The sequence below is a fragment of the Hemitrygon akajei genome, chromosome 16 (assembly GCF_048418815.1).
Source record: "Hemitrygon akajei chromosome 16, sHemAka1.3, whole genome shotgun sequence".
Classification (NCBI taxonomy): Eukaryota; Metazoa; Chordata; class Chondrichthyes; order Myliobatiformes; family Dasyatidae; genus Hemitrygon; species Hemitrygon akajei.
This window is the reverse complement of record NC_133139.1, coordinates 82,630,161-82,655,706: the sequence shown is the minus strand read 5'-3', so window position 1 is coordinate 82,655,706 and position 25,546 is coordinate 82,630,161. Positions and strand designations below refer to the sequence as shown.

The 25,546-nt window shown below is 41.3% G+C and overlaps 1 protein-coding gene and 1 pseudogene across 2 annotated transcripts in view; one reads left to right on the top strand and one right to left on the bottom strand.

The window, feature by feature from the left end:
• Nucleotides 1-3,652, bottom strand: part of LOC140739672 (sin3 histone deacetylase corepressor complex component SDS3-like) — a 138,429-nt pseudogene extending 134,777 nt beyond the window's left edge.
• LOC140740238 (sphingosine 1-phosphate receptor 2-like) overlaps nt 1-25,546 on the top strand; it is a 51,676-nt gene that overhangs the window by 8,084 nt on the left and 18,046 nt on the right. For both annotated transcript variants that reach the window (XM_073069335.1, XM_073069336.1), the window contains exon 2: nt 4,080-4,137. The gene's annotated coding sequence lies outside the window, so the exon portion shown is untranslated. The remainder of the gene's footprint in view (nt 1-4,079; nt 4,138-25,546) is intronic.

Sequence of the window (25,546 nt, the reverse complement as noted above, 5' to 3'; positions counted from 1 at the left end):
GAACTCACACCACCAGGTTCAAGAACAATTACTACCCCTCAGCCATCAGTTTCTTGAACAAAAGAAGATAACTACATTCATTTATTGAGATGTTCCCACAACCAATGATCTCACTTTAAGGACTCATTTATCTTGTTATTTCATCCTCTTGTTATTTATTGCTATTTATTTATATTTGCATTTGCACAGTTTGTTGTCTTCTATGCTCTACTTGATCTTTCATTGATCCTGTTACAGTTGCTATTCTGTAGATTTGATGAGTGTGCCCACAGGAAAACAAATCTCAGGGTTGTATATGGTGACATATATGTATTCTGATAATACAATTTACTTTGAACTTCGAACATCCGAGTCCAGTTTTCTCCTGTGTTGTCTATTCCCTATGGTGTCCAAAGGGGATGAAGGTTGGTTGTCTAGAACCTCCTAAGATCAGAGTCATCAGGGAACTAGGCATCTGGGTTGGGGGGGGACACCATTTTATGCCTGCTTTCTCCCACAAATCCTTAGAATAACTTGGCCCCTCTGCCCCAGTAGTAAACGGGTTAGTAATCTGGAAGTAAATAAAGGCAGCACTAAACACAACTTCACTGTTTGAGAATCTACAAGGAACAACTGACTTTGGGACTGATTTAACTTTGTTTCTTGTGCTGTTTTTTCTTGTTTAGATTGCATGTATTGTGTTGTAGTTTTATGAGGGTGACAACTCATTATGGTTAGATATGGTTGATGCACCTCCCAGTGAGGTTCCAGTCAACACTGAACTGACTCTAAACTCATGTTCTTGGTATTATTTATTTACATTTTTTATTAATTGTACAATTTTTCTTCATTTGCACATTGGTTGTTTGTCAATCTCTGTTACAGTTTTCATAAAGTTTGTCAATTACAGATAGAGTCATAGCTGGTTAAAGTACAGACACAGGCCTTCAGCCTATCAAGTCTGTTCCAATTTCAACCACCAAATTACACTTTCTATCTTACCTACGCTTCTCATAACTTCCATCACCCCCTCAGTCTCCTTAACACAGGGCGGCATGGTAGTGTAGTGGTTAGCACAACACTTTACAGTACATGTGAACAACAACACACACAAAATGCTGGTAGAACACAGCAGGCTGGGCAGCATCAATAGGGAGAAGCGCTGTCAACGTTTCAGGCCGAGATCCTTCGCCAGTCCTGACGAAGGGTCTCGGCCCAAAACGTCGACAGCGTTTCTCCCTATAGATGCTGCCCAGCCTGCTGTGTTCTACCAGCATTTTGTGTGTGTTGTTGTTTGAGTTTCCAGCATCTGCAGATTTCCTCGTGTTTGCACAGTACATGTGAACTGGGTTCAATTCCCGCCACTGCCTGTAGGAATTTTCACATTCTCCCTGTGACCGCGTATCTCAATAAATAAATAAATAACATTTAATTAGAACTGTAGACAGTTATTAATCCTCAATTGCTCCCTCTACAGAGATTACTTGCCTCTACAAAGGCTTTCACACCAAATGATTTGGTTCTAATGATGGCAAAACCATAATGTTCTGCAATTAGGGACAATGGAATGAGCTGGAGTACATTTTATAAAAAGATCTACATGGCACCTTGAAAGGGTCAAACTAGACATGTTTCCATATGTGAAGAACTAAAAATAGAGACCACGAACAGAGAATTCATGAATAAATCCAACATTGGAATTGAAAAAGTCACAAGTTCCACATGGGAAGAGACCATTGGACCCATCGAGCTTGGGCTGACTCTATGCAAAAGCATCCTAACTCAGCCTCATCCTAAACTCAGCTATGGCACTATAATTTTCCTTTTATTCCAACTCCTTTAAAGGCTGAGATTGAGTCTCTGTCCACTACCCAGCCTGCTTTCCTAACTAGTTACCTACAAAAGAAAAATTGTTTCTCATGTCAACTTTGCTTGACTTCATTTGTTTGCTTCAGTTGTTTGCATGATTTGTTTTTTTTTTTCTTTCTCTTGTGCATCCAGGCTTGGTCTTTTTAAAATTTATTTTCTTTAATTGGGTTCTTTTGGGTTTCTTGTTTTCATGAATACTGATTTCACTTTCTGACAAATTTCCCCCTCCCCTTCCCCTATAATCCACTCTGACCTTTTACTTCTTCCTCTAACTCGCCTGCCTATTACTTCCCCTTGTCCCCCCTCCTCATTTCCTTTCTCCTATGGTCCACTCTCCTCTCCTATTGGATTCTTTTCCCAGATCTCAACCTTTCCCACACACCTGGCTTCATCTATCATCTTCCAGCTATCCTCCTTCCCCTCCTCCTCCCAACCTTTTTATTCTGACATCTTCCCCTTCCTTCTCAGCCCTGAAGAAGGATCTCAGTCTAAAACATGACTGTCTATTCATTTCCGTAGATGCTGCCTGACCTGCTGAGTTCCTCCAGCATCTAAAGTACCTGTTTCAATCCCATCAAGGTGATCACCCTCTACTTTTAGGTTCTGCTCACAAGGCCTGATTGAACAATTACTCCAGGAATATCCTCTCAATATTGTTATTAGGGATGTTCTCCCTAATCAAATATGTAAATCCCCCTTCATCTCTTACTTGTACCTCTGTCATCCCTATAGCATCCGTACTCATTGAGCTGCCACTCCTTTCTATCGTACAGCCATGTTTTGTAATAGCTGTAATATCACAGCCCCATGTACCTAAACATGCCTTGAGTTTATCTGCCTTGTCAGTCAGATTTATTGCATTGAAATCAATGCAGTAAACCTTGCAGGCAAGGCAGATGAACTTCCTTGCTCTCTGTTCTTGCTCTGCCTGTCCTGCCTACTGGACTTGCATGTTTTAATTTCCATATTGTCTCAACTTCTTCTCTGCTACACAGCTACATTGGATCCTGCTCCTCTGCCAGACTAGTTTAAACCATCCCGACTAACTGACATATCTCCCTATCAGGATATTAGTTCCCCTACCCTTCCTCCTTGTGCAGAATCAGAATCCGGTTTAATATCACAGACATATGTCGTGAAACTTGTTAACTTTGTAGCAGCTGCACAATGCAGTACATGATAATAGGGAGAAAAAACTGAATTACAGTAAATATATATATATAGATAGATAAAAATAGTTAAATTAAATAAATAATTCAAAAATGCAGAAATAAATAGTAGTGAGATATTGTTCATGGGCTCAATGTCCATTCAGAAATCAGAAGGCAGAAGGGAAGAGCTGTTCCTGAATCGCTGAGTGTGTGCCTTCAGGTTTCTGTACCTCCTTCCTGCTGATAGCAGTGAGAACAAGCCATGGCCTGAGTGATGAGGGTCCATAATGATGAATGCCGCTTTTTTTTTAAGACACTGCTCCTCGAAGATGTCCTGGTTACAGGTCATAAGAGAAGCCAATGGTCCAAGACCCTTAATCTCCCTCCTTCACCAGCATCTCAGCCATGCCCTATCCTATTCCTACCCTCACTAGCATGTGGTACTGGGAATAACCCAGAGTTTACAAGGCCTAGGGCTCTCTTTTCCAACCTTCTGACTAACTCCCAATATTCACTCTGCAGGACCTCATCTCTTTTTTTTTACCTGTGATATTGGTACCATTGTGTACAAAACCCTCTCGCTGCTCCTCCATCCTGTGAAAATTTTGGAACCACTCAGAGATATCCTTGACCCTGGTACCCAGGAGGCACATGCCGTCTTGGAGTCTCGCTCATGGTTATAGAATCTCGCGTCTGTCCCCCTAGCTATCGAGTCACCTCCCACTCTGCCCTCCTCTGCTGTGCATCGGAACTAGTCATTGTGTCATAGACCTGTAGCTGTTGATGCTCTCCTTTTATTTAAATTAATTTACCAAAATATGTACAAGCCTGACCTGCTATATTTCTGTCAGATCCAGGAATCAACCGAGGAATCTGTACTGCCTCTTGTACAAGTACAGAGATCAAAGCCCTGCACAAATTCCAAGTGCTATCTCAGCAGTGGCTGGTATAATTACTTCAAAGCTTTACTACCGGTAGTTTTGCGCTTTATAAACCTTACAATAAAGTCCAATATTCCAGTAACATTCTTAATTTTTTCCTCTACTTACATAACTTTTTTTTGTGTGTTTTTATATATAGAGACATCCAGATCCTTCAGTTCCCTACATTTTGTGGTCTCAGAAGGCATGCACTGAAGGTAAGAAGGGATGGGTTCAATGGGGATGTGAGGGGTAAGTTTTTACTCCGAGAGTGGTGGATGTCTGGACTATACTGCCTGATATGGTGGTGGAGGCAAATACATTAGAGGCTTTTAAGAGATATTTGAATAGTCACATGGATGTGTGGAAGTTGGATGGGTGTGGACATTGTGTAGGTAGGAAGGATTAGTGTTTGGGTGTTTTTTTATTTTTTAGCTGATTCAGCACAACACTGTGGGCTGAATGGCCTGTTCCTGTGCTGGTAATGTTCTATGTTCTCCATATAAATAATAATTTGCTTTTTCATTCTTCCTTCCAAACATTTACCACATTAAACTCCATTTGCCAATACCACCCATTTGTCCACCTTGTCCATATCCCTTTCCACACTGTCCTCTTTGCAAACCCGTTTATTACCTGTCGTACACTCGATCCATCCTATGACACAGGTGGTGTTGCACCTTTCCAAGCAGTTCAGTTTCCCTCAATCCCTTGCTGAGGTGAGAGGTCCATCACTATTTAGTCTGGTGTTGCCGGCCCTTTAGGAGAGCGCGAGAGTCTCCAATGTTCTCCTGTGAAAGACACAGAAGACAAAATTTCTTGGGCAGTTTGAAACAACAGAGAGATTCTTTTCCTATTTTGTTAAAAGTGCTTTATTCGTTTTTTAAATATTCTTGTTGAGATGAAAAACAAAATGTTTCATTGAATGTTAAGGCTGATGTAGACTTTTAGACTGTGGATAAATCTCTTTACTAGTGTTGAGAGTTTGGAACTTACAGCTATTGAGGGAAATTGTAACAAATAGCAGTAATGCACTGAAGGAGAAAGAAAATAAATGTGCCATAAATTGTAATTATCAAATACTAGCATCCATCCATTTGTGCAAAAAAAATGCCTGTCTGGAACAACTGCATCTTACTGTACAGACAGGACTTGGGGGGCAGTTTCTGGTATTGATATAAGTATTTCAGATACTCCTTTGACATTGTTGGTTACTCAGGCTCTGGATACTAATCAGTATTAGAAACATAGTGTAATAGTACAATTGTAACACTCTCACATAAGCTCGTAATAAGTTAACTATTACTGTGAAGACAAACTAACTCTACAATGTACAAGAGTAACAATGAAAGGCCATTACCAGTAAATAAATGTTAGGCTGGATAGCAACATGTTCCACAAATTGATTATACAGATTCCTGGCTGCGCACTGCCAGGAATCTGTATAATCAGTTTGTGGGACATGTTGCTGAGGATCATGGAGAGGGAGAGAGATTGATTTGCATCACTAAGTTCTTTTGCTGCTATTCTGAATGTGCTGTGAATGTTTTGCAGCTTGGCCCCAGAGGAACGCTGTTTCGTTCGTCTGCATCCTTGTATGTTTGAATGATAATTAAACATGAATTTGATTTGATAAGCAGTTCTAGGATGAAAATGATTTGGATAAATACAAAACATAAATGTTTGAATGTTCCTTTTAAGGGAGGATAAGATTATTGCCTGTATGAATTCTGACATACCCATGCAAATTTACTGTTTGCAAGGAAACAATAATTCAGCTCACACCAGTATAAACTTAAGATTAAATTTGTATTGACAAAATTCCCTAAACAACTACAAACAAAATAAATAAAAGGGTCTATCATATATATATTAGTCTATAGTGTGCACGCAATTGTTGGACCTCATTGTTGCATAACTGATCCAATGTGTTTCACTTTGTTTACTCACGGTTCTGCACTGAAAAAAACAGTTTAAGTAAAAAAAATAGAAAAATAAATGTCCAAAAAAGTCATCAAACCTTCTCCAATGTCATTGCTAGCCATGAGACCATAATCTGCGTGAGGATTTTCTGACATCCGTATTGGTCCTTTCCAAACTGGGATCTGTGAGCATTTCACCATGTTCTTCTGCTATATTTGTTGTCTGTTTTCTTTTGTCCATCTTTCTTCTTGTTACTGGAAGCCCCATCAATCCTGTGCTCCCTCTGGAAAATGGCTACCCATTCTTTTCCCGGCATCTTAATGGCCAAATTACTAACAAGGCAAATCCTACTGGCTAATTCAACAAGCCTAACTTAATCAACTGAATTTTTATTTTAAACAGCAAAATGAAATACCTGATTGTACAATGTAATTAAAAGAACAACTTTTTTCAATTTGCGTTTTGAGGAAATCTACAGAAAATAAACATCATAACTGTATTAATAGATAGATAGATAGATACTTTATTCATCCCCATGGGGAAATTCAACATTTTTTCCAATGTCCCATACACTTGTTGTAGCAAAAACTCATTACATACAATACTTAACTCAGTAATAATATGATATGCATCTAAATCACTAATTCAAAAAGCATTAATAATAGCTTTAAAAAAAAGTTCTTAAGTCCTGGCAGTTGAATTGTAAAGCCTAATGGCATTGGGGAGTATTGACCTCTTCATCCTGTCTGAGGAGCATTGCATCGACAGTAACCTGTCGCTGAAACTGCTTCTCTGTCTCTGGATGGTGCTATGTAGAGGATGTTCAGGGTTTTCCATAATTGACCGTAGCCTACTCAGCGCCCTTCGCTCAGCTACCGATGTTAAACTCTCCAGTACTTTGCCCACGACAGAGCCCGCCTTCCTTATCAGCTTATTAAGACGTGAGGCGTCCTTCTTCTTAATGCTTCCTCCCCAACACGCCACCACAAAGAAGAGGGCGCTCTCAACAACTGACCTATAGAACATCATCAGCATCTCACTGCAGACATTGAATGACGCCAACCTTCTAAGGAAGTACAGTCGACTCTGTGCCTTCCTGCACAAGGCATCTGTGTTGGCAGTCCAGTCTAGCTTCTCGTCCAACTGTACTCCCAGATACTTGTAGGTCTTAACCTGCTCCACACATTCTCCATTAATGATCACTGGCTCCATATGAGGCCTAGATCTCCTAAAGTCCACCACCATCTCCTTGGTCTTGGTGACATTGAGACGCAGGTAGTTTGAGTTGCACCATATCACAAAGTCCTGTATCAGTTTCCTATACTCCTCCTCCTGTCCATTCCTGACACACCCCACTATGGCCGTGTCATCAGCGAACTTCTGCACATGGCAGGACTCCGAGTTATATTGGAAGTCAGATGTGTACAGGGTGAATAAAATAAAGCATAGTCTTAAGCCAGGGTATTGTTAGAACATAAAAGCAAGAAAGTAATATTGAGGCTTGAAATTCACTGGTGAGGCCTCACTTGGAGTACTGTGAGCAGTTTTAGGCCCCTTATCTAAGAAAGGATGTGCTGACGTTGGAGAAGGTTCAAAGGAGGTTCACAAAAATGATTCCATGATTGAAAGGCTTGTCATGTGAGGAGCGTTTGATGGCTCTGGGCCTGTTTCACTGGAAAGAATTGGGGAGGATCTCACTGAAATCTATTGAATATTGAAAGGCCTCAGTAGAGTGGATTTGGAGAGGATGTTTCCTATGATGGGGGAGCCTAGGACCACAGATCACAGCCCAGATTAGAGGGATGCCATATAGAGATGGTGAAGAATTTCTTTAGCCAGAGAGTAGTGAATCTGTGGAACTTGTTGCCACAGGCATTTATGAAGGCCAAGTCATTGGGTATATTTAAAGCTGAGGTTGATAGATTCTGGATTAGTCAGGGCATGAAGGCAGGAGATTGGGGCTGAGAGGAAAAACGGATCAGCCATGATGAAATGCCAGAGCTGACTCAATGGGCCAAATGGCTTAATTTTGCTCCTGTATTTTATGACCATTGTCAGAGTGGCAACTGATCTTTAAGACAGAAAGCACAATTCAGAGCCTGCAATCCTCAAGAGAAGGCACGCAAGATTCACACATTTTGTTTAATCTTGCCACCTTGTACTTTCAAAGGGATTCTACTGTCAGGTTAACACAAATAAGTTTTAAGTTGATATAATTTTTCACTCTCTAACCAAGTAATTTTTCAAAAATAGAAACCTGCTTTGATGCATGACACATTCCTCATTGTGATCTTCTGATACACAGCACGCCTCAGTGTTACACTGAAACCAATTTCACACTGGCATCTTTTATTTCTCAGACCCGAGTGAAAGAAAATTATCCTCAACCACAAGGGATAGTCTAAGAAGAACATACTCCCCACAACACTCATTGTAACACCTTTGGTATACAGTACCCACACATCTGACTGATACATCCCACAACATTGGTTTATGCATCCCACCCATTAAGGTAATGCTAATATATTAGTCCTTGTCTCAGGGATTAAACAGAATTTCTCACACCCCTTACTCTAAAGTAATGCATCCCACTATCTCTTATTTCCTTCAAGTAGATCACACATCTAGAAATTAAACAGTAATATTCCACACTTCACTCACAGCTTATTAATCTTCTCCGCAACCTACAAGCTATGGACTGCTCTAACGGACAGTCCGTAGCTCTTAAATATAGACCACACACTGATATACCCACCATCTCTTATTGTAATTACGTATCCCACGCATACCCTCAGAACATTGTTAAGGCTGAGCCTGTGGGCCTGCTCCAGCTGCGAACTTGGTGACGATCTGCTCCGCTGTGATCAACTGAGGTTGAGGCTGTGGCCTGCTCTGGTTGCTCTGGACTTCAGGTCTATGGACTCACTTTTGTTCTGAATGGTGATGCATACTTCTATTGTTTATACAATTTGTGTTTTCTCTCTCCCCCCTCTCTCTCCCCCTCTCTCTCCCCCTCTCTCTCCCCCTCTCTCTCCCCCTCTCTCTCCCCCTCTCTCTCCCCCTCTCTCTCCCCCTCTCTCTCCCCCTCTCTCTCCCCCTCTCTCTCCCCCTCTCTCTCCCCCTCTCTCTCCCCCTCTCTCTCCTCCTCTCACCCCACTTTCCCTCCACCTCTGCCTGCATTGGGTGTTGATCTTTTTTAATGGGTTCTTTCAAGTGACAAACCTCAAGGTTGTTTAATTTATACATACTTTGATAATAAATGTACTTTGAATATCATGCCTATCATTGTAACACGCTGATGTGCCTAACCCCATCAACACAGCACTTCACAATGTATGTCACACCCCGCAATCTAAAAAAGATGTGCCCCATCCCCAGGTTAAATGATTTACATGGCCACTTTAGTAGGTACACCTGCCTGTAATGCCAGTATCTCTAATCAGCCAATTATGCGACAGCAATCAATGCATAAAAGCATGTAGACATGATCAAGAGAGTCAGGAGAGCAAATATGTGTCTCTAAGGGGCATTAATCTTTTGAATCCTCTACCATAGGGAGCAGAGGATCCTGAGACCTTAAACGGAATCGGATTACATTCCAATTGGATCTCTGGGCTCCGTGATCTCTTACATCCTAATGAGCTCTCTCCATATCCCCAAGTTCAATTGTTCCACCATTGGCCACCATGCGTTCAGTATCTGAATAGAAATGAATGTATTTGTAGTAGATTGGTACTGCTTATCTGGGTCACAGTCAAGTGCTCTGGTTACATTCAGGCTTTGCTACGGTGAGCTTGAATTGATGGCTGACATCTGAAGATGGTGAGTCCAACTGCTTCTCTCAGAGCTGTGAGCAGGCTAATTCCCAATGGCGTCAAACACACAACGACCTTTCGCAATGACGATTTTTCTTACAGAGATTTCAGCAACATTAGAAACTGAGGGGTCATATAAGAACTTTGAAACTAGTGAATCAGGAATAAAAACACAATGGAATTGTACTGAGTGGCCTCTTCAATAGGTACACCTGTAGATCTGCTTGTTAATGCAAATATCTAATCAGCCAATCATATGGAAGCAACTTGATGCATAAAAGCTTGCAGACATGGTCAAGAGTTTCATTTGTTGTTCAGATCAAACATTAGAATGGGGAAGAAATGTGAACTAAGTGACGTTGACCGTGGAATGAATGTTGGTGCCAGATATGGTGGTTTGAGTATTTCAGAAACTGCTGATTTCCTAGGATTTTCATGTAGTCTAGGGTTTACCACTTTAGAATGGCGCAAAAAACAAAAAAAACATCCAGTGGAGTGGCAGCTCTGTGAGTGAAAGTGCCTTGTTAATGGTAGAGGTCTAAGGAGAACGGCCAGACTGGTTCAAGCTGACGAGAAGGTGACAGTAACCCAGATAATCACATGGTATAACAGTGATGTTCAGAAGAGTATCTCTGGATGCACAACACATCAATCTTTACAGTGGCTGGCTACAGCTGCAGAAGACGATGAACATGCACTCAGTGGCCACTTCATTAGGTACAGGAGATGCCTAGTAAAGTGGCCACAAAGTGTATGTTGAGTTCTTCAGAAAAACGGTTTGAACGCTAAATTTCTTTTTGATCTTTTGGTTTTAATGTCAGAAGAAATTCAGTGTCAGTTAGTTTATTCAGCTTGTATTCAGTAAAGACCTCTGAAATATTTTCATTGATAAGTAAAGGCCAGGTAGAATGCGCTTGGGAGAAGGTATATCCTTCCCACAAGCTGTTATTTAGGCGGTGAGAACACAACATCTTGCTTTTCTTTTGTGCGGGATGATTGGAGCTGTGTTCTGGCTTGTGAAATAAGATGCTCCCTGTGAATGGAGTTAAAGGCTCAAAGGTTTATTTATTATCAAAGTATGCATGCACTATTCAACTCTGACTTTTGTCTTCTCCAGTTGCTTGGTTGCAGTGTGTTTCTTGTAGGGCGGCATGGTAGTGTAATGGTTAGCAAAACACTTTACAGTACAGGAGACCTGGGTTCAATTCCTGCTGCTGCTTGTGAGGAGTTTGGATGTTCTCCCCATGAGCGCATGGGTTTCCTCCGGGTGCTGTGGTTTCCTCCCACAGTCCAAAGATATACCGATTGGTAGATTAATTGGCTATTGTAAATTGTCTAGGATTAATTCTGAGGATTGCTGAGCTCGTAGGGCCAGGACAGCCTATTCCGTGCTGCAGCTCAATAAATAAATAAATACTGAGCTCCAGATGACTTGGTTTTTAAAACTTGGTCTTCCAGTTGACTGGGTTTTCAATCTGTAGACATACTGCCATTTCCCCCTTCATCTTCTTTCTGAGCAATCTAGGGCTGTGGCTACCCTCCTGGAGCCCAGAGAGACGGTCTGGACCTCTCTAGCCTCTAGCCCCAGGTGCTCTTCAAGACTGCTGACAGGCTTATCTCAATCCTGGCCAGATATCATGTGATTGAAGGCTGACATCATAAAGAAAGATGGTTTATAAATAGTTATATATATATACTCTGCAATCTACAGACTTCCCTAAATGAAACACCAATGTAAGGATGACACTTAGGGGAATTTTTCTCATCTTGTTAGGTTTATTTTACCAGAAAACATGAATCAGTCACTGATACTGCATTGTCTCCTTTGACTGATCTAGTTCCCAATCAATGTGAAAGTGGAAGTTGTATGAAGGCCATATGTCTGGCTGCATGTCACAGGCCATGTGTGGTTATAAAACTCACAGAGTAGTCCAGGACACCTGGAGTCTACTTGAACTTCCCTTTATACTCAGGATAGTGCAGGTATGTGTGCAGATCTACAGGTGCTTCCTTATACATAGTAACTTACTTATTTAGATGCTCCTCTGCCCCTTCAAACCGTGCCACCCAGCAATCCCCCTATTTTAACCCTAGCCTAATGATGGGACAATTTACAACCACCAATTAACCTACCAACTGGTATGTCTTTGGACCATGGGAGGAAACCCATGCGGTCACGGGGAGAATGTACAAACTCCTTACAAGCAGTGGCAGGAATTGAACCCGGGTCCAGTGTACTGTAAAGCATTGCACTAACCACTATGCTACCGGGCCACCCTATATCTGTAAGTATTTGTGTGTCTTTTCATGTTGTGGGCTTACAGCTGAAGGTATTTCTTCATAGCAGTTTATAATGACTTTGTGAACTTGGGATTGGCAAAAATCTCTACTAAAGAAGTGGGGTATTTCCAATGTTAGTGTTTTTGAAAAGGATAGAACACAGAAGTCAAATTCTAATGTCGACTTGACAATAAAAGCAAGGAGTAGTCGTCCTTTGTGTGACCTGTAACTGTAGTCGCACTGGCCACACACGGAGTCTAGAGCCGGAACACAACAAAATTCAACCCTTTATCAAATGTGACGTTAATAATTTAACCAAACAGCTGTGGCCACAGTGTATGGGTCCCTGGATCTGTGATGCACACCCTCAAGAAAGGCAGCAACCTAGAGCTCAGTTCATGAGGAGACAAAGGTATCATCCCCGGGGAGGAGGTAGTGTTTCAGCCCTTTCATTTTGCACAGTCCATGCCACATGAGTCAGTATCTGACTGGAGTAGGCCAGACTAAGATTGTCCATCAGCCCACCAGTTTCAGGGGTTCAGCTCAGGGCTAACAACCCTGAGTGGTCAAACAAAATTGTTAGGGAAAGAGCAATGAAGATTCCTTCTGCATCTGTGTGTGACAGTACGAAGATGGCCAGGGAAGGGGGAGGGCAGACAGAGATGGAGGATCTTCATTTCTGCCCTGAAACGCCAGTGGCGTAAGGATGTATGGGCAGTAAGGATGTATCCCTAACCCCTCTTCCAAGGAATGAAGGCATACTGCATCAGAGCACTGCTGTTTGCAAGTCCCTTTAATTACAAAGCCTCCTTCTTTACTTATCATTGGTCACATTGATAGGTTGGTTGGCTGATTTGATTGTTGGATTGATGACAAATGAAGCAGACACTCAGTCAGCAAACTTTTAAAGTACAAGCTCGCTGTTGGCTGTGACTAGTACGCAAAGTTCTGTTTTCTGTCTAAAGTGGTATTTTAAACACTTCCCAGCCTTGGCCTGTCAGGCTGTGCCATGGTTACCTTCACCTCTGTACCTTGACGTACATTTAGGATTTGCCAAGATAGCACTCAGTGTTTGGATTTCAATTCAACATTGGAACAAGCGGCTGATTGTGCTGAATAATCACAGTGTTTTAGTGAGCCCACCAGGATGGGGGGGTGGTGGTGAGTGGGTACTCACATCATTAAATTTCACTGTCTGCAAATTATGCACAATCGAGCATTCTGTATTTACTCTCAAAGAGGAGGGAATGACCAGAAAAAAGCCCTGAGGGCAAGCCTGGTCTGAGAACAGATGCTGAGACTGAGACTCTCTTTGTAAAGAAGTGTGGGACGATGAGGGAGAGGCAGAACAAGGCACGTAGTAATCCTGTGTCCCCAGTCAGGCGGTGCGAGGCTACAAGCATGGGGCTGTGATGGACTCGTTCGCACAAGCTGACATTTCAAAAGCAAGAAGTAATTCAATACTGCTTATGTTCAACAAGCAGCCCCTGGGACAGAGAGCGCAGAGGTTAAATTTGAGAGGGTCTGAGAGAGCAGCTCCTCCCCACCGTCCCCCTCCCCAGCTCATACAAGAAAGGCCAGATGGAGCTTGGTGATGTCAGTCCCTGTGCTCGGCTGATCAGAACCAGGTCGCCTGTGATCTGCCTTTTCTCATCAGAAGCCTGCCAAATATTATAAACTAACTTTGCAGCTGCAGCCTATCGTAGGCTGGAGGGATGGGTGAAGTTTAGTCATCAGTATCCTGATATAGTGGCAGGGAGAGAGATGAGGGTTATTTTTCCCCCATCTGGTAAGGTGGAACACTCCTCTATCTCTGGGAATCTTCTGTAGGTGCTGGACAGCAGGGTGCTGTCCTTAGTGAAGGCACCAGTGGGTACATCTACATGAAATACTATTGCAGGAAAGCAACATCCATCATCAGGGACCCCCCAGCACCTATGACCTGTTCTCTTCTCACTGCTACCATCAGAAAGATGGTACAGGAACCTCAGGACCTACAACCACCAAGTTCAGGAACAGTTATTACCCCTTAACCAACAGGCTTTTGAACCAAAGGGGATAACTTCACTCAAATTCACTTGCCCCATCATTGAAATGTTCCCACAACCAATAGACTCACTATCAACGATGCTTTATCTCATGTTCTTGATACTTACTCATTATTATTTTTCTTTCTTTTTGTATTTGCACAAAATCTTTCATTGATTTTGTTATAGTTATTGTTCTATGGATTTATTGAGTTTGTATACAAGAAAATGAATCTCAAGGTTGTATATGGTGATGTATATGTCCTTTGATAATAAATTTACATTGAATTTTGGAGATGCTGTGCAATAAGGAGATTATGGAACAGAGAGAGGGACTCTAAACTAAGCTGAGTGCCAATGTATCAATTGTCTCTGTAACCCTCTCTTTTACTTGCTGTCAAATCCAAAGCAAGACGTGTTTACTTTGGTATTAACTTAAATATGTGGTGACCTGCTGACCAATCTGGCTCAGTGCATGACTGTGAGAAATAAGGTCTAAAGTTCAGGCTATGATTCATGTCAGTCCAACAGGATAAATGTCTCCTTGCTTCCATGTGATTTGAGTGTTGGGTAATTATGAGTCTGGTCCCTGGGAGTTGAATTACCAAACTGAGCATAATTCAACACATTTGTTTGCACAATACAAAATGATCTTCACAGTTACTGCAATAACTACTCTGAGTGTAATGTGGGAGATCTGCTTGGTACCATCTGTGAGAAAGGCTGATGATCTCAATGGGATTTTATTATAACCGGACTGAACTGGAATGTTAAACAGACAAATTAATGCCTGTTCTACGCTGCTTTATATTTATGGCTCCTTTTCAGTCCCATAATGGAAGCATTCAGCTCTTGTTTAATATATACAAGGGAGACTTTATAAAAACACCAGCAAGGACTGTGACCCAGCTCAGTGCTGACATTTCGTTATTATCCACAACATCCTTTTGGCTTTGATCCCAAAATGTCAGTCTTTCCTACACTTGGAAGTTCTCATTTTTCCCTTCCTTTAACCCATAGTCGACAAACTTCTGAAAATCCAAACCAGAGGTTGCTACCTTTTTTATGCCATGGACCCCTACCATTAACCAAGGGGTCCGTGAACCTCATTTTGGGAACACATGGTCTAGATGAACAAGAGCTGGGGTCATTTAAAATAGCCTGCTTGTTCAACAGCCCATCGCCACCCTAATCATTCTAACTGCCACTGCACACTACAGCTATAACCTGCACTTGCCTAGGTTCTTTCAACCACACCTTTTCCATCCAGAGGCACAAGGGCAGCAGGTGACAGAGAAACCTGTTTCACAAGTCGCACGCCAGCCTCATTCCAAATTGTATTTCTCTCCCTTCTTCATCACCAGATCAAAAGTTAATGCAAGGGAGCTGGGTCAGTAACCCAAGGTGTTGGGAAGAGACATAACAAGGTCCACAACAGTGCACGGCACTTTGGGGGTCATATTATTTTATCCGTGTGATTTTATTTCTGCCCAGTAATTTCCCGTAGATGCTAGCATCAATCATTGCCATTTCAACAAATGATCACGAACGATTCTGAAGAAGTCAGGCTGTGCAGTAACTTTTTTCCTTGCAGTTCTATTTGAATATCAAATCATGAGTACCTACTTACTTACTGTCAGTTATGCCACTGGCGTTTAGGGCAGCAAGGAAGCTCCTCCACCTCTGCCGGTGTTCAAGGCTTCCTTCATCATGTCGGTAACTTCCTCTCGGTTTTCACTACAGTCAGTCACGCAAATCCCGGGTGGAGACTCAGGAATACTGTCTCACTCAGATGTAAAAGGATTCTTCATTGCTGTTTCCATAATAATTTTGTTACCAGTGAGGGTTGTTAGCCCTGAGCTGAATCCCCAGCCCTGGAGACCGGTGGACCACTCTTAGTCTGTCCTTTACCCTTTGACCTGTTTGGCATGGTCCCCTACCAAGAGCGAAAGCACAAAGCCCTGACTCCAGCTAACATAGCTCTCCTGGTTATTGAGGCACGCAAACCTCCAAATGACAACAAGGCTGTGGTCCTCTTGGAGGAAATCATGAGTGGCCTATTGTGACTTGGGATGGCAGCTCACTGCTTGTTGGCATGAGTTTTGTAAAGAGTTCTTTCCAGAATTAGAACATATTGGATTTCCTGGCTAACTCTGGATTGAAGATAAATCATTATCAGTTAAAAATGTATGATTCCTTGCAGAAGACATTTGGAATGTGACTGTTTATAATTCCTTGAAGACTGCATAGATCACAGTGACCTCTTCAGCCTGGGGAATAGATTCAAGTTTGTTTCACTTCCCCTCACAGTTGGAATCCAATTCATGATGTTTCTCAGATTGCTGTCTTGACTTTGCTACTCTTTCTGAGCCTTGGTTATGATTTAATAGATGCTAAGTAAAGAAATCAGTCATTCTGGAATCATGTGATATACTGTATCTGTTCACTGATGACAATGGGGGAACATAGCCCAGTCCAGGCCTATGAGTTCATGTAATGTTCTTTGGACCTTCGTGAACTACAAGTTGATAAGTTCACTGAAGAGTCAGCCATTTGTTGACAGTTTACCAAGTTCTGATTAGATGACAGAGTGAGCCATGCTTTATTGCATTACACTACGTGACAATCATTGAAAGGGGAACTTCCGCAGCAGCTGACCAGATGTCACCTGTGATTTGAGATTCAAAGAGAAAGTGAACAGTGAGTATCAGGGTGCTAAACATATGAGTTGACACTAGTTAATGAAGTGTGTTGAAGGAAGGAAGGTAAGTAGGTAGGTATATTTAATGAGTAGGTGTCATTTAGGTACAAAATTAAACCAAATGTTTCTTTCTTATTCTTAGGAACAGAAAGAGCACCACAGTAGCATAGAAATTAGCATGATGCTATTATGGCCTGGGGCATTGGAGTTCAGAGTTCAGTTCTGGTGCCCTCTGTAGGGAGTCTGTATGTCTCTCCTTGACCACATTGGTTTTCTCCAGCTGCTCTAGTTTCCTTCCATGGTCCAAAGATATACTAGTTAGTAGGTTAATTGGCCATTGTAAGTTGTCCTGTGATTAGAGTAGGGTTAAATAGGTGGGTTCCTGGACAGAATGGCTCGTTGAGCCAGAATGGCTTGTTCTGTGCTGAATCTTTAAATAAATAAAAAAGATGTGTCTGGTTTGTCGAGAAAATGCTTTGGTTCTTAAATTCGACCTTTTCAACAGATTGTGTGTCTCTGTGCAATGCAGTGCTCTCCTGCCCAGCTCTGATCCAAACCTCTGCCGCCTTTATCCTAACTTGCACCTATCACCTTCATACACTCTGACCCACATTTTGGTCTGTCATAAATGATGCCTTAAATTTAAAATTCTCATCCTTCCGTTTGAAGCACTGCATAATTCTGCCTATCCCCGAAACAGAACTAGATTCTGGGCAAAATCAAATTGACAGAAGGTAGTCTTGAAGACAAATTCATGGAATGGATTTGGACATTTTTTTAGACCAATACATTGTGGAACTAACCAAAGAATATGTTATTTTAGATATGGCTAAGTATAATGAGGTTTAATTAATATTATTGTAAAGGATCCTTTGGGGAAGATTGATTATAACATGGCAGCATTTCACATTCTGTTTGATAGTTAAAAAATTTTAATTAAGGACTTTAAATACAATAACAAAACCATGAAGGCAGGATTGCCCAAACAGACAAGGAAAGCAGATTAAAAGGTAAAATAGTTAAAAATTAATGTAGGTGTTTTTCAACATAAGTAATCGATCTAGGGCTAAGCAAGAAAGTTAGTTGTGGAGTCAAATCAAACTCAGTAATATAAAATGTAATTAAAATTAGTGGCAGGCAGTGGAAAATTATTCCAGAAGCATGGGAATATAAGAAAAATCTGAAAAGAATAATTTTAAAAGATGAAGATAATTTTAAAATCTGAATTCGGATAGTAAACCACCAACAAATACATTATCCAGTAAGAGCAGACATGTACTTAAAAATGAGAAGTGTGGCTAAGGTATTAGTTCTTCAGGGGACGAAACTCAGGAATTGCTATTGGATGGTAGTCATTCAAGACTTTCAGTTGGCCGTTCTTTGATATTGGGACCACACAATGTCTTGCATATAGTTGGGGCCCTTTCCAGGCTGAGACTCAGATTGAAAGTGTGCTGGAGAAACTTTCAACTTTCAGCTGCTCAGCAAACTCCTTCAGGACCCTGAGGTTCACACATGGTTCCGATGCTTTGCTGTGTCTGAGTTTCCCCAGAGCCCTTCTTACCTGCTCAGTAGTGAAGTGTACATATACTGGTTTGCAGTCACACTGATGTATATGCTCTACGCACATAGCATATTGTATTACTTTATTATTATAAAGTCATTGTATTTTCAGGAGCATTTGTGATATCAAAATCTCTCACCAATTATAATTAGTGATAAATAATGAAACAGCAGAAACATTCAACTTCTGTCTTGTATCTATTATCAGAGTGTAAGGCACTGAAGCAGCTGATGATTATTTTTAAAAAACCTGTGGCAATAGGAAGAAAGGAACTTCAATATTGTTAGTAGAAAAAACCTAGGCAAATTAATGTGTCTAAAGACTGACTAGTTCCCCTGGATCCAATAGACTGGATCCTAGAGCCTTATACCTAGTACTGATAATGGATGCATTCGATGGATCGGCAGTTTTTGGTGGACTCCAGATCATGGTCACTTTGGGGGGGCTTTGCTATTTCTTGCATGGTGGGTGGGGTGGGGTTGATGCATTTGCTAGAACAAAGGGGGGGGAAGGTTGAAGAGTTTGCTGCTGCTTGTGCATGGGAGGGAGAGGGAGGCTTTGGGGTTCTAACATTTTCTCCCATTTATTCTTTTGGTTTTTTTTTCTGTTTTGTGCATGTCTGTGAAGAGCACGAATTTCAGGTTGTATACTATATACATTTTTTGATATTAAATGGAGCCATTAAACCGTTCAGAATCTAGTAATTTTGGAAAAGTTCCAGTGACTTGGAAAATCTCAAATGTTATGCTGCTGAGTGGGATTGGGAAGCAAGAACATGTAAAGAGTTTATGATTGGAAAAGATGTTGGAATCAATGTTAAATAGTATTACAGAATCAAGACAGTTTCATGAAATGCAAATTTGTCTTAAATAAATGTATTGAGGTAACTTGAGTATGTAACAAGCAAGGTGGATAAAGAGATCTAGCTGACATAGTTGATGTAGATGGCACAGAGCCAAGAGTTCATGTTTTGCATTTAAACGAATCATTCTTAAGCTGGCAAACCGTAACTAATGGAGTGCCTTAGGGAGCAGCACTGGGGCGTCAACTATATCTGTCTCAACTATTTACAATCTATTTGATAACGGATGGACAGACCAGGTGTATTAAGCCAGAGTTGTGGCTGTTGCACAAATAGGTGACAAAGCAAGTTGTGAGTTTGTAGGTGTGTACAGTACTATGCAAAAGCCTTGAGCACTGCAGACTTTTTATGTGGTTTCTGATGGTATAGCCTCCACAGAAAGGTGGGAAAGGTCAAGGGCTGGAGAGAAAGGCATCTGATAAGAGAGAAGAGTGACCCATACAAGAAAGGGAAGGAGGAGGGGACTCAGGAGATAGGCAGGTGAAAAGAGATAAGTAGCCAGAGTGGGGAAGAGGGAAGGGGAAGGGAAAAAAATGACTGGAAAGAGAAATTGATGTTCATGCCATCAGGTTGGAGGCTACCTAGATGGAATATAAGATGTTGTTCTTCCACCCTGAGGGTGGCCTCATCATGGCACAAGAGGAGGTCATGGAACAACATGTCAAAATGGGAATGGTGCATGAATCTTTGGAATTCTCTACCATAGGGGACAGAGGATCCTGAGACCTTAAACCTATTAGCATTGACATTCCAATCAGATTCCTGGACTCCGCTTTTTCTTACATTCTAATGAGCTCTCTCCATATCCCTAAGTTCAATTGTTCCACCATTGGCTACCATGCCCTCAGTATCTGAATAGAAATGAATGTATTTGTAGTAGACTGGTACTGCTTATCTGCGTCACAGTCAAGTGCTCTGGTCACATTCAGGCTTTGCTATGGTGAGCTTGAATTGATGGCTGACATCTGCAGATAGTGAGTCCAACTGCTTCTCTCAGAGCTGTGAGCAGGCTAATTCCCAATGGTGTCAAACACACAACGACCTGTTGCAATGACGACTTTTCTTACAGAGATTTCAACAACATTAGAAACTGAGGGGTCAAATAAGAACTTTGAATCTAGTGAATCAGGAATAAAAACACAATGGATTTATACTGAGTAGCCTCTTCAATAGGTACACCTGTACATCTGCTCATTAATGCAGATATCTAATCAGCCAATCATGTGGCAGCATCTCAATGCATAAAAGTTTGCAGACATGGTCAAGAGATTCAGTTGTTGTTCAGACCAAATGAGGAAGAAACGTGATCTAAGTGACTTTGACCGTGGAATGATTATTGGTCCCAGACAGAGCGGTTTGAGTGTGTCAGAAACTGTTGATCTCCTGGGATTTCCATGCACAACAGTCTCTGGAGTTTACAGAGAATGCTGTGAAAAACAAAAAAAATCTACCAAGAGGCAGTTCTGTGGGTAAAAATGCCTTGTTAATGAGAGAGTGCAGAGTAGAATGGCCAGACTGGTTTAAACTGATAGGAAAGTGAAAGTAAGTCAAATAACCACGCAGTATAACAGTGGTGTGCAGAAGGGCATCTCTATAAACACAACACATCCAACCTTGAAGTGGATGGGCTACAGCAGCAGAAGACCACAAACATACACTCAGTGGCCACTTTATTAGGTACAGGAGGTATCAAATAGACACTGCATATATCCTGAGTTTGTACAGAAGCTAGCTGAGATTATATTGTTCAACCTTCTGCACTGTTCAGAAAGGCTATCAGAGCACTGGAGGTAAATGATACCAGGCATAAGGGGTTCTAATTATGAATGATTGAGGAATTGGAGCTTTTCTCCAAGAAAGAGGAGGATGAAGATTTACCTGAGGGACATGATTAAGATTAGGAAGTCATTCTGTATGATGGTCATAGACTGTTTTCAGTTTTGAGAAATGCTAAACTAGGGTCCATAAGCAAAAGGCATCAACTAGTAAATCCAAATGGGAATTCTGTAGAAATATCTTCTCTTGGAGAGTGGGAGAATGAGGAGCTGAGTACCATAGGAAACACTAAATAAACACATTGCAGTGGGAAGAGAGAAGGAAATCTTCATACTGCGATATCCAGGACATCTTCAAGAAGCAGTGCCTCAAAAAGGTGGTGTTCATCATTAAGGACCCCCATCACTCAGGCCATGCCTTGTTCTCATTGCCAACATCAGGAAGGAGGAACAGAAGCCTGAAGGCACATACTCTACAATTCAGGAACAGCTTCTTCCCCCTCTGCCATCTGATTTCTAAATGGACACTGAACCCATGAACACTACCTAACTACTTTTTTCCCATTTTTTCACTGCTTATTTAATTTAACTATTTAATATATAGTCATTCATTGTTTTTTTTTATATATTACATTGTACTGCTGCCACAAAATCAACAAATTTCACATTTGCCAGTGATATTTAACCTGATTCTGAAATGAAGAGGGGGAAGAGCTGGTGTAATTGAAGCATAAACACTGACATGTACCTGCTGTCCTAATAGGCCCTTTGCTTAATAATAACATGTCATGACCACTGAATGAGAAAAGACAATTTGCTTGACAATCTGGCAAGCAACCAAATGGCTTTTTATAGAAGAGGACAATAAGAAGGGAGGGTCAAGCTCAGGTCTTATGCTCTGAGCACCTCAGAAACACTGCTGCAAGAGTTTTCACCTGGCACTGATCCAACTCTCTTTTGAAACCGCTGGTTCAATTCTGTAGGACTTCTAAGCAAGATTTTCTCTGCCTTTGCTTAAAGTCTTTACATTTCTCCCCTATCAAATTTACTGTAGAACTTGTAACTACAATAAACTTGCCTGGATTTATAGGTCAACATGCTTTCTCCAGCAATTTCCTTGAAAACTGAGTCATTCATGTGCCTGTTCTCTTGTGTAAACTGTTCTGGTTACCAGATACCCTCCACGTCTCAGAATCCTGTAACAGTGCCTGCAATTGCTCTGCTATATCACATCCTGCGGAACAACAGCCAATTCTTTCCACTTCAAGACACTCCTTGCTTCCCCTTGTTCAACGAGTTTTTAATCCAACACAGACGTGCTGGATTGAAGCCGTGCATTCAAACCTTGAGGGCTCATCTCCTGTGTGCGTTATTATCAAAAGCTTTGCAGAAATCTAACTAAACAAAACAGGCTGAGCTCACTCTGCTCATATGGTTCATTAATTTTTAAAGGAAATCCAGGAGATTTGTCAGCTCCGATCATCCTGAGCATTTCAGCTTGATCAAATCCAGTCCCACTCACTCCTTTGAAGAAAGCTAGGCATTTCACAGAATGCAAGCATTTTATAAACCACTCAGACTTGTAGGACATTGGTTAGACTACACTTGGGAGTATTGTGAAGAGTTTTGGGGTCCTTCTCTAAGAAAGGATGTGCTGGCATTGGAGAAAGTCCAGAGGAGGTTCACAAGAATGATCCCAGAGATGAAAGAGTTAATGTAACAGGAGCAGTTAATGGCTCTGTACTCACTGGAATTTAGAAGAATGGGGAAGGGGGGATAGCATTGAAACCTACCGAATATTGAAAACCTGAGAGAGAATGGAGCTGGAGAGGATGTTTTCTTTGGACCAGAGGGCACAGCTTCGGAAAACAAGGACATCTCTTTAGAATAGAGTTGAGGAGGAATTTCTTTAACCAGCCAGTAGCAAATCTGTGGAATTCATTGCTATGTATGTCTGTGGAGGCCAAGTCATTGGGTATATTTAATGCAGAGGTTGATATGTTCTTGATTAGCAAGGGTGTCAAAGGTTACATGGAGAAGGCAGTGGTTCAAAAGTTCAGTTTAATGCCAGAGAATGTATACAGTAGACAATTTGAAATCCTTACTCATTGCCGACATCCACGAAACAGAGAAAAAAAAACCTAAAGAATGAATGACAAACAATGTTAGAGAGAGCTGATATATCAGCCATGATAGAATAGTGGAGCAGACTCAATGGACTGCATGGTCTAATTCTGCTCCTATGTCTTATGGTCTTAAGTATTTTTTTAATTTCCTCATCTATGGAATGTGGGTGTCAATAGTCAATCAAGTATTTAATGCCCTCTAATAAATACCCCTAAGGGTGGTGGTGAGCTATCAGCTTTAAGATTTGCAGCCCATCTAGTCAATGAGGTCTGCATTGCTGTTTGAGGGCAAGTTCCGGTGATGGTGTAAGACCGCTGATGTAGTTCCATGTCAGGATCATACACAACCTGACGGGGGTCATATGTAAGTAGTTGTGTTTACATGCGATGGTTGCACATACCATTTTTGGCTTTAGAGTAAATGGACGAGTTGTTGGAGTAATTAGGTGAATTAAGTATTTTGTACTTGGGAGGTGGGATGCACTGCAACTGTGATATGCCTGTAGTGTAGGGACTGGTGAATAAATTATGATTCATGACCTGCTCCGGATGCTGTTGAATGATGAATATGAATTACTGTGATGGAAAAGCTTGGAGATTTAGGGGAGTCACTGCAAGGCAAGATAACGTTGTGGTTAAGTCTCTAGACACAGCCACTGATAAATTTACTTTGAAACTTCAGAACGATTGCTCCAGAGATATGAGTTCCAGTGCCACCATGCCTGCTGGAGGATTAAAATTGAGAGCACTTTGGGCCTTTTATCAAGGGAAATGTGTACAGGCCCTGGTGTGGGTCAAAAGGAGATTGATATATGATCCTGGGAATAAAAAGGCTTAATGTGTGAGGAGCATTTGATGACTCTTGACCTGTACTCAGTTGAGTTCAGAGGATGACAGTGGTGGGGTCTCTTTGAAACTTACTGAATACTGAAAGGCCCCTAGAGAGAGAGGACATGGAGAGGATTTTTCCATTAGAAGGAGAATCTAGGATCCAAGGGCACAGCCCACGATAAAGGGGTATCCCTTTAGAATTGAGATGAGGAGGAATTTCTTCATCCAGAGGGTGGTGAATCTGTGGGATTTGACACAAGGCTATGAAGGCCACATTATTGGGTGGATTTAAGGCAGAGAATTTTAGGTTTTTGATTGATGAGAGGGAATCAAAGGTTACAGGGAGAAATTGGGAGAAAGGAGTTGAGAAAAAAAAAAGCAGCTACAGTTGAAGGACAGAGTTGAATTGATTGGCCCAACAGCCTAATTCTGCCCCTTTAATTTATGATCTAATAGACTTTTCTAATTTAAATTTTTTATCTTAAATATAACTTTAATTTTAAAATAAAAGCATTGTATCAGTAAGCATAAAACTGGATTGTGATGAAAACCCATATGATTCATTGGCCTCCTTAAGGAGAGGAAACCTGCTGTCCATAGCTGGTGAGATCTGTATGTACATCCAGACCCACTCAAGTGATTGACCCTCAACACTCAGTTCAGGAGCAATAACAGATGACATCATTAATGATGTCATCTTTTTATGAATGAATGAGTAATACTAGGTTCTGCAGGGCAGCTGATGTGAGACCTGCATGTCAGTGGTCATATGATTGGCTAGAATAACTTCTGGGCCATTGATGAGTCCCTGCATGTTTCACCATTGTAATGTGGTAAGTGCAGCATCATTTTACACACAGTGACTATGTCGTATAATAGTGACACGGGCTAATCTATTGCAGAAAGGTACAAGGTTCAAAGTTCAAGTTCAAAGTAAATCTATTATCAAGGCAGTGTTCTACCCAAGCTCAAAAGCGCACACTGCCAAAGCTAAAGTAAATGTATTATCAAAGTAAGTATGTCACATTATACTACCTTGAGCTTCATTTTCTTCTAGGCATTTACAAGAAAAAATACAATAGATTTAATAAAATGTGCAAAAGAGGACAAATTGTGCAAAATAATAAAGAAAAAAATTAAATAAGTGATACTGAGTTGTAGAGAGATCTCAGTAATGCAGCAATCGTCTGTTAACAGTAATCCCAATTGGAACAGTTTAAAATTTTAGAGAGAGAGAGAAGGCAGGAGAATATCTGACCAGGTTCTTCTGTGTGTTTAATAAACTACCTGAAGACCCAGCATGGTTTCCTGTAGTCAACATGAAAATGCTGAGATGTCAGAATCAGAACAAGGTTTAGTATCACCAGCATATGTTATGAAACTTGTTAACTTTATGGCAGCAGTACAATGCAATACATAATAATAGAGAGATAAAACTGAATTACAGTAAGTATATATGTATTAAATAGTTAGTAGTGCAAAAAAAAAGTAGTGATGTAGTGTTCATGGTTTCAATGTCCATTCATAAATCAGATGGCAGAGGGGAAGAAGCTGTTCCTGAATCGCTGAGTATGCGTCTTCAGGCTTCTGCTCCTCCTTCCCGATGGTAGCAATGAGATGAGAATATGTCGTGGTGATGGGGGGGTGCTTAACAATGGGCACAGCCTTTTTGAGGCATCACTCCTTGACGATGTCCTGGATGCTACGGAGGCTAGTGCCCATG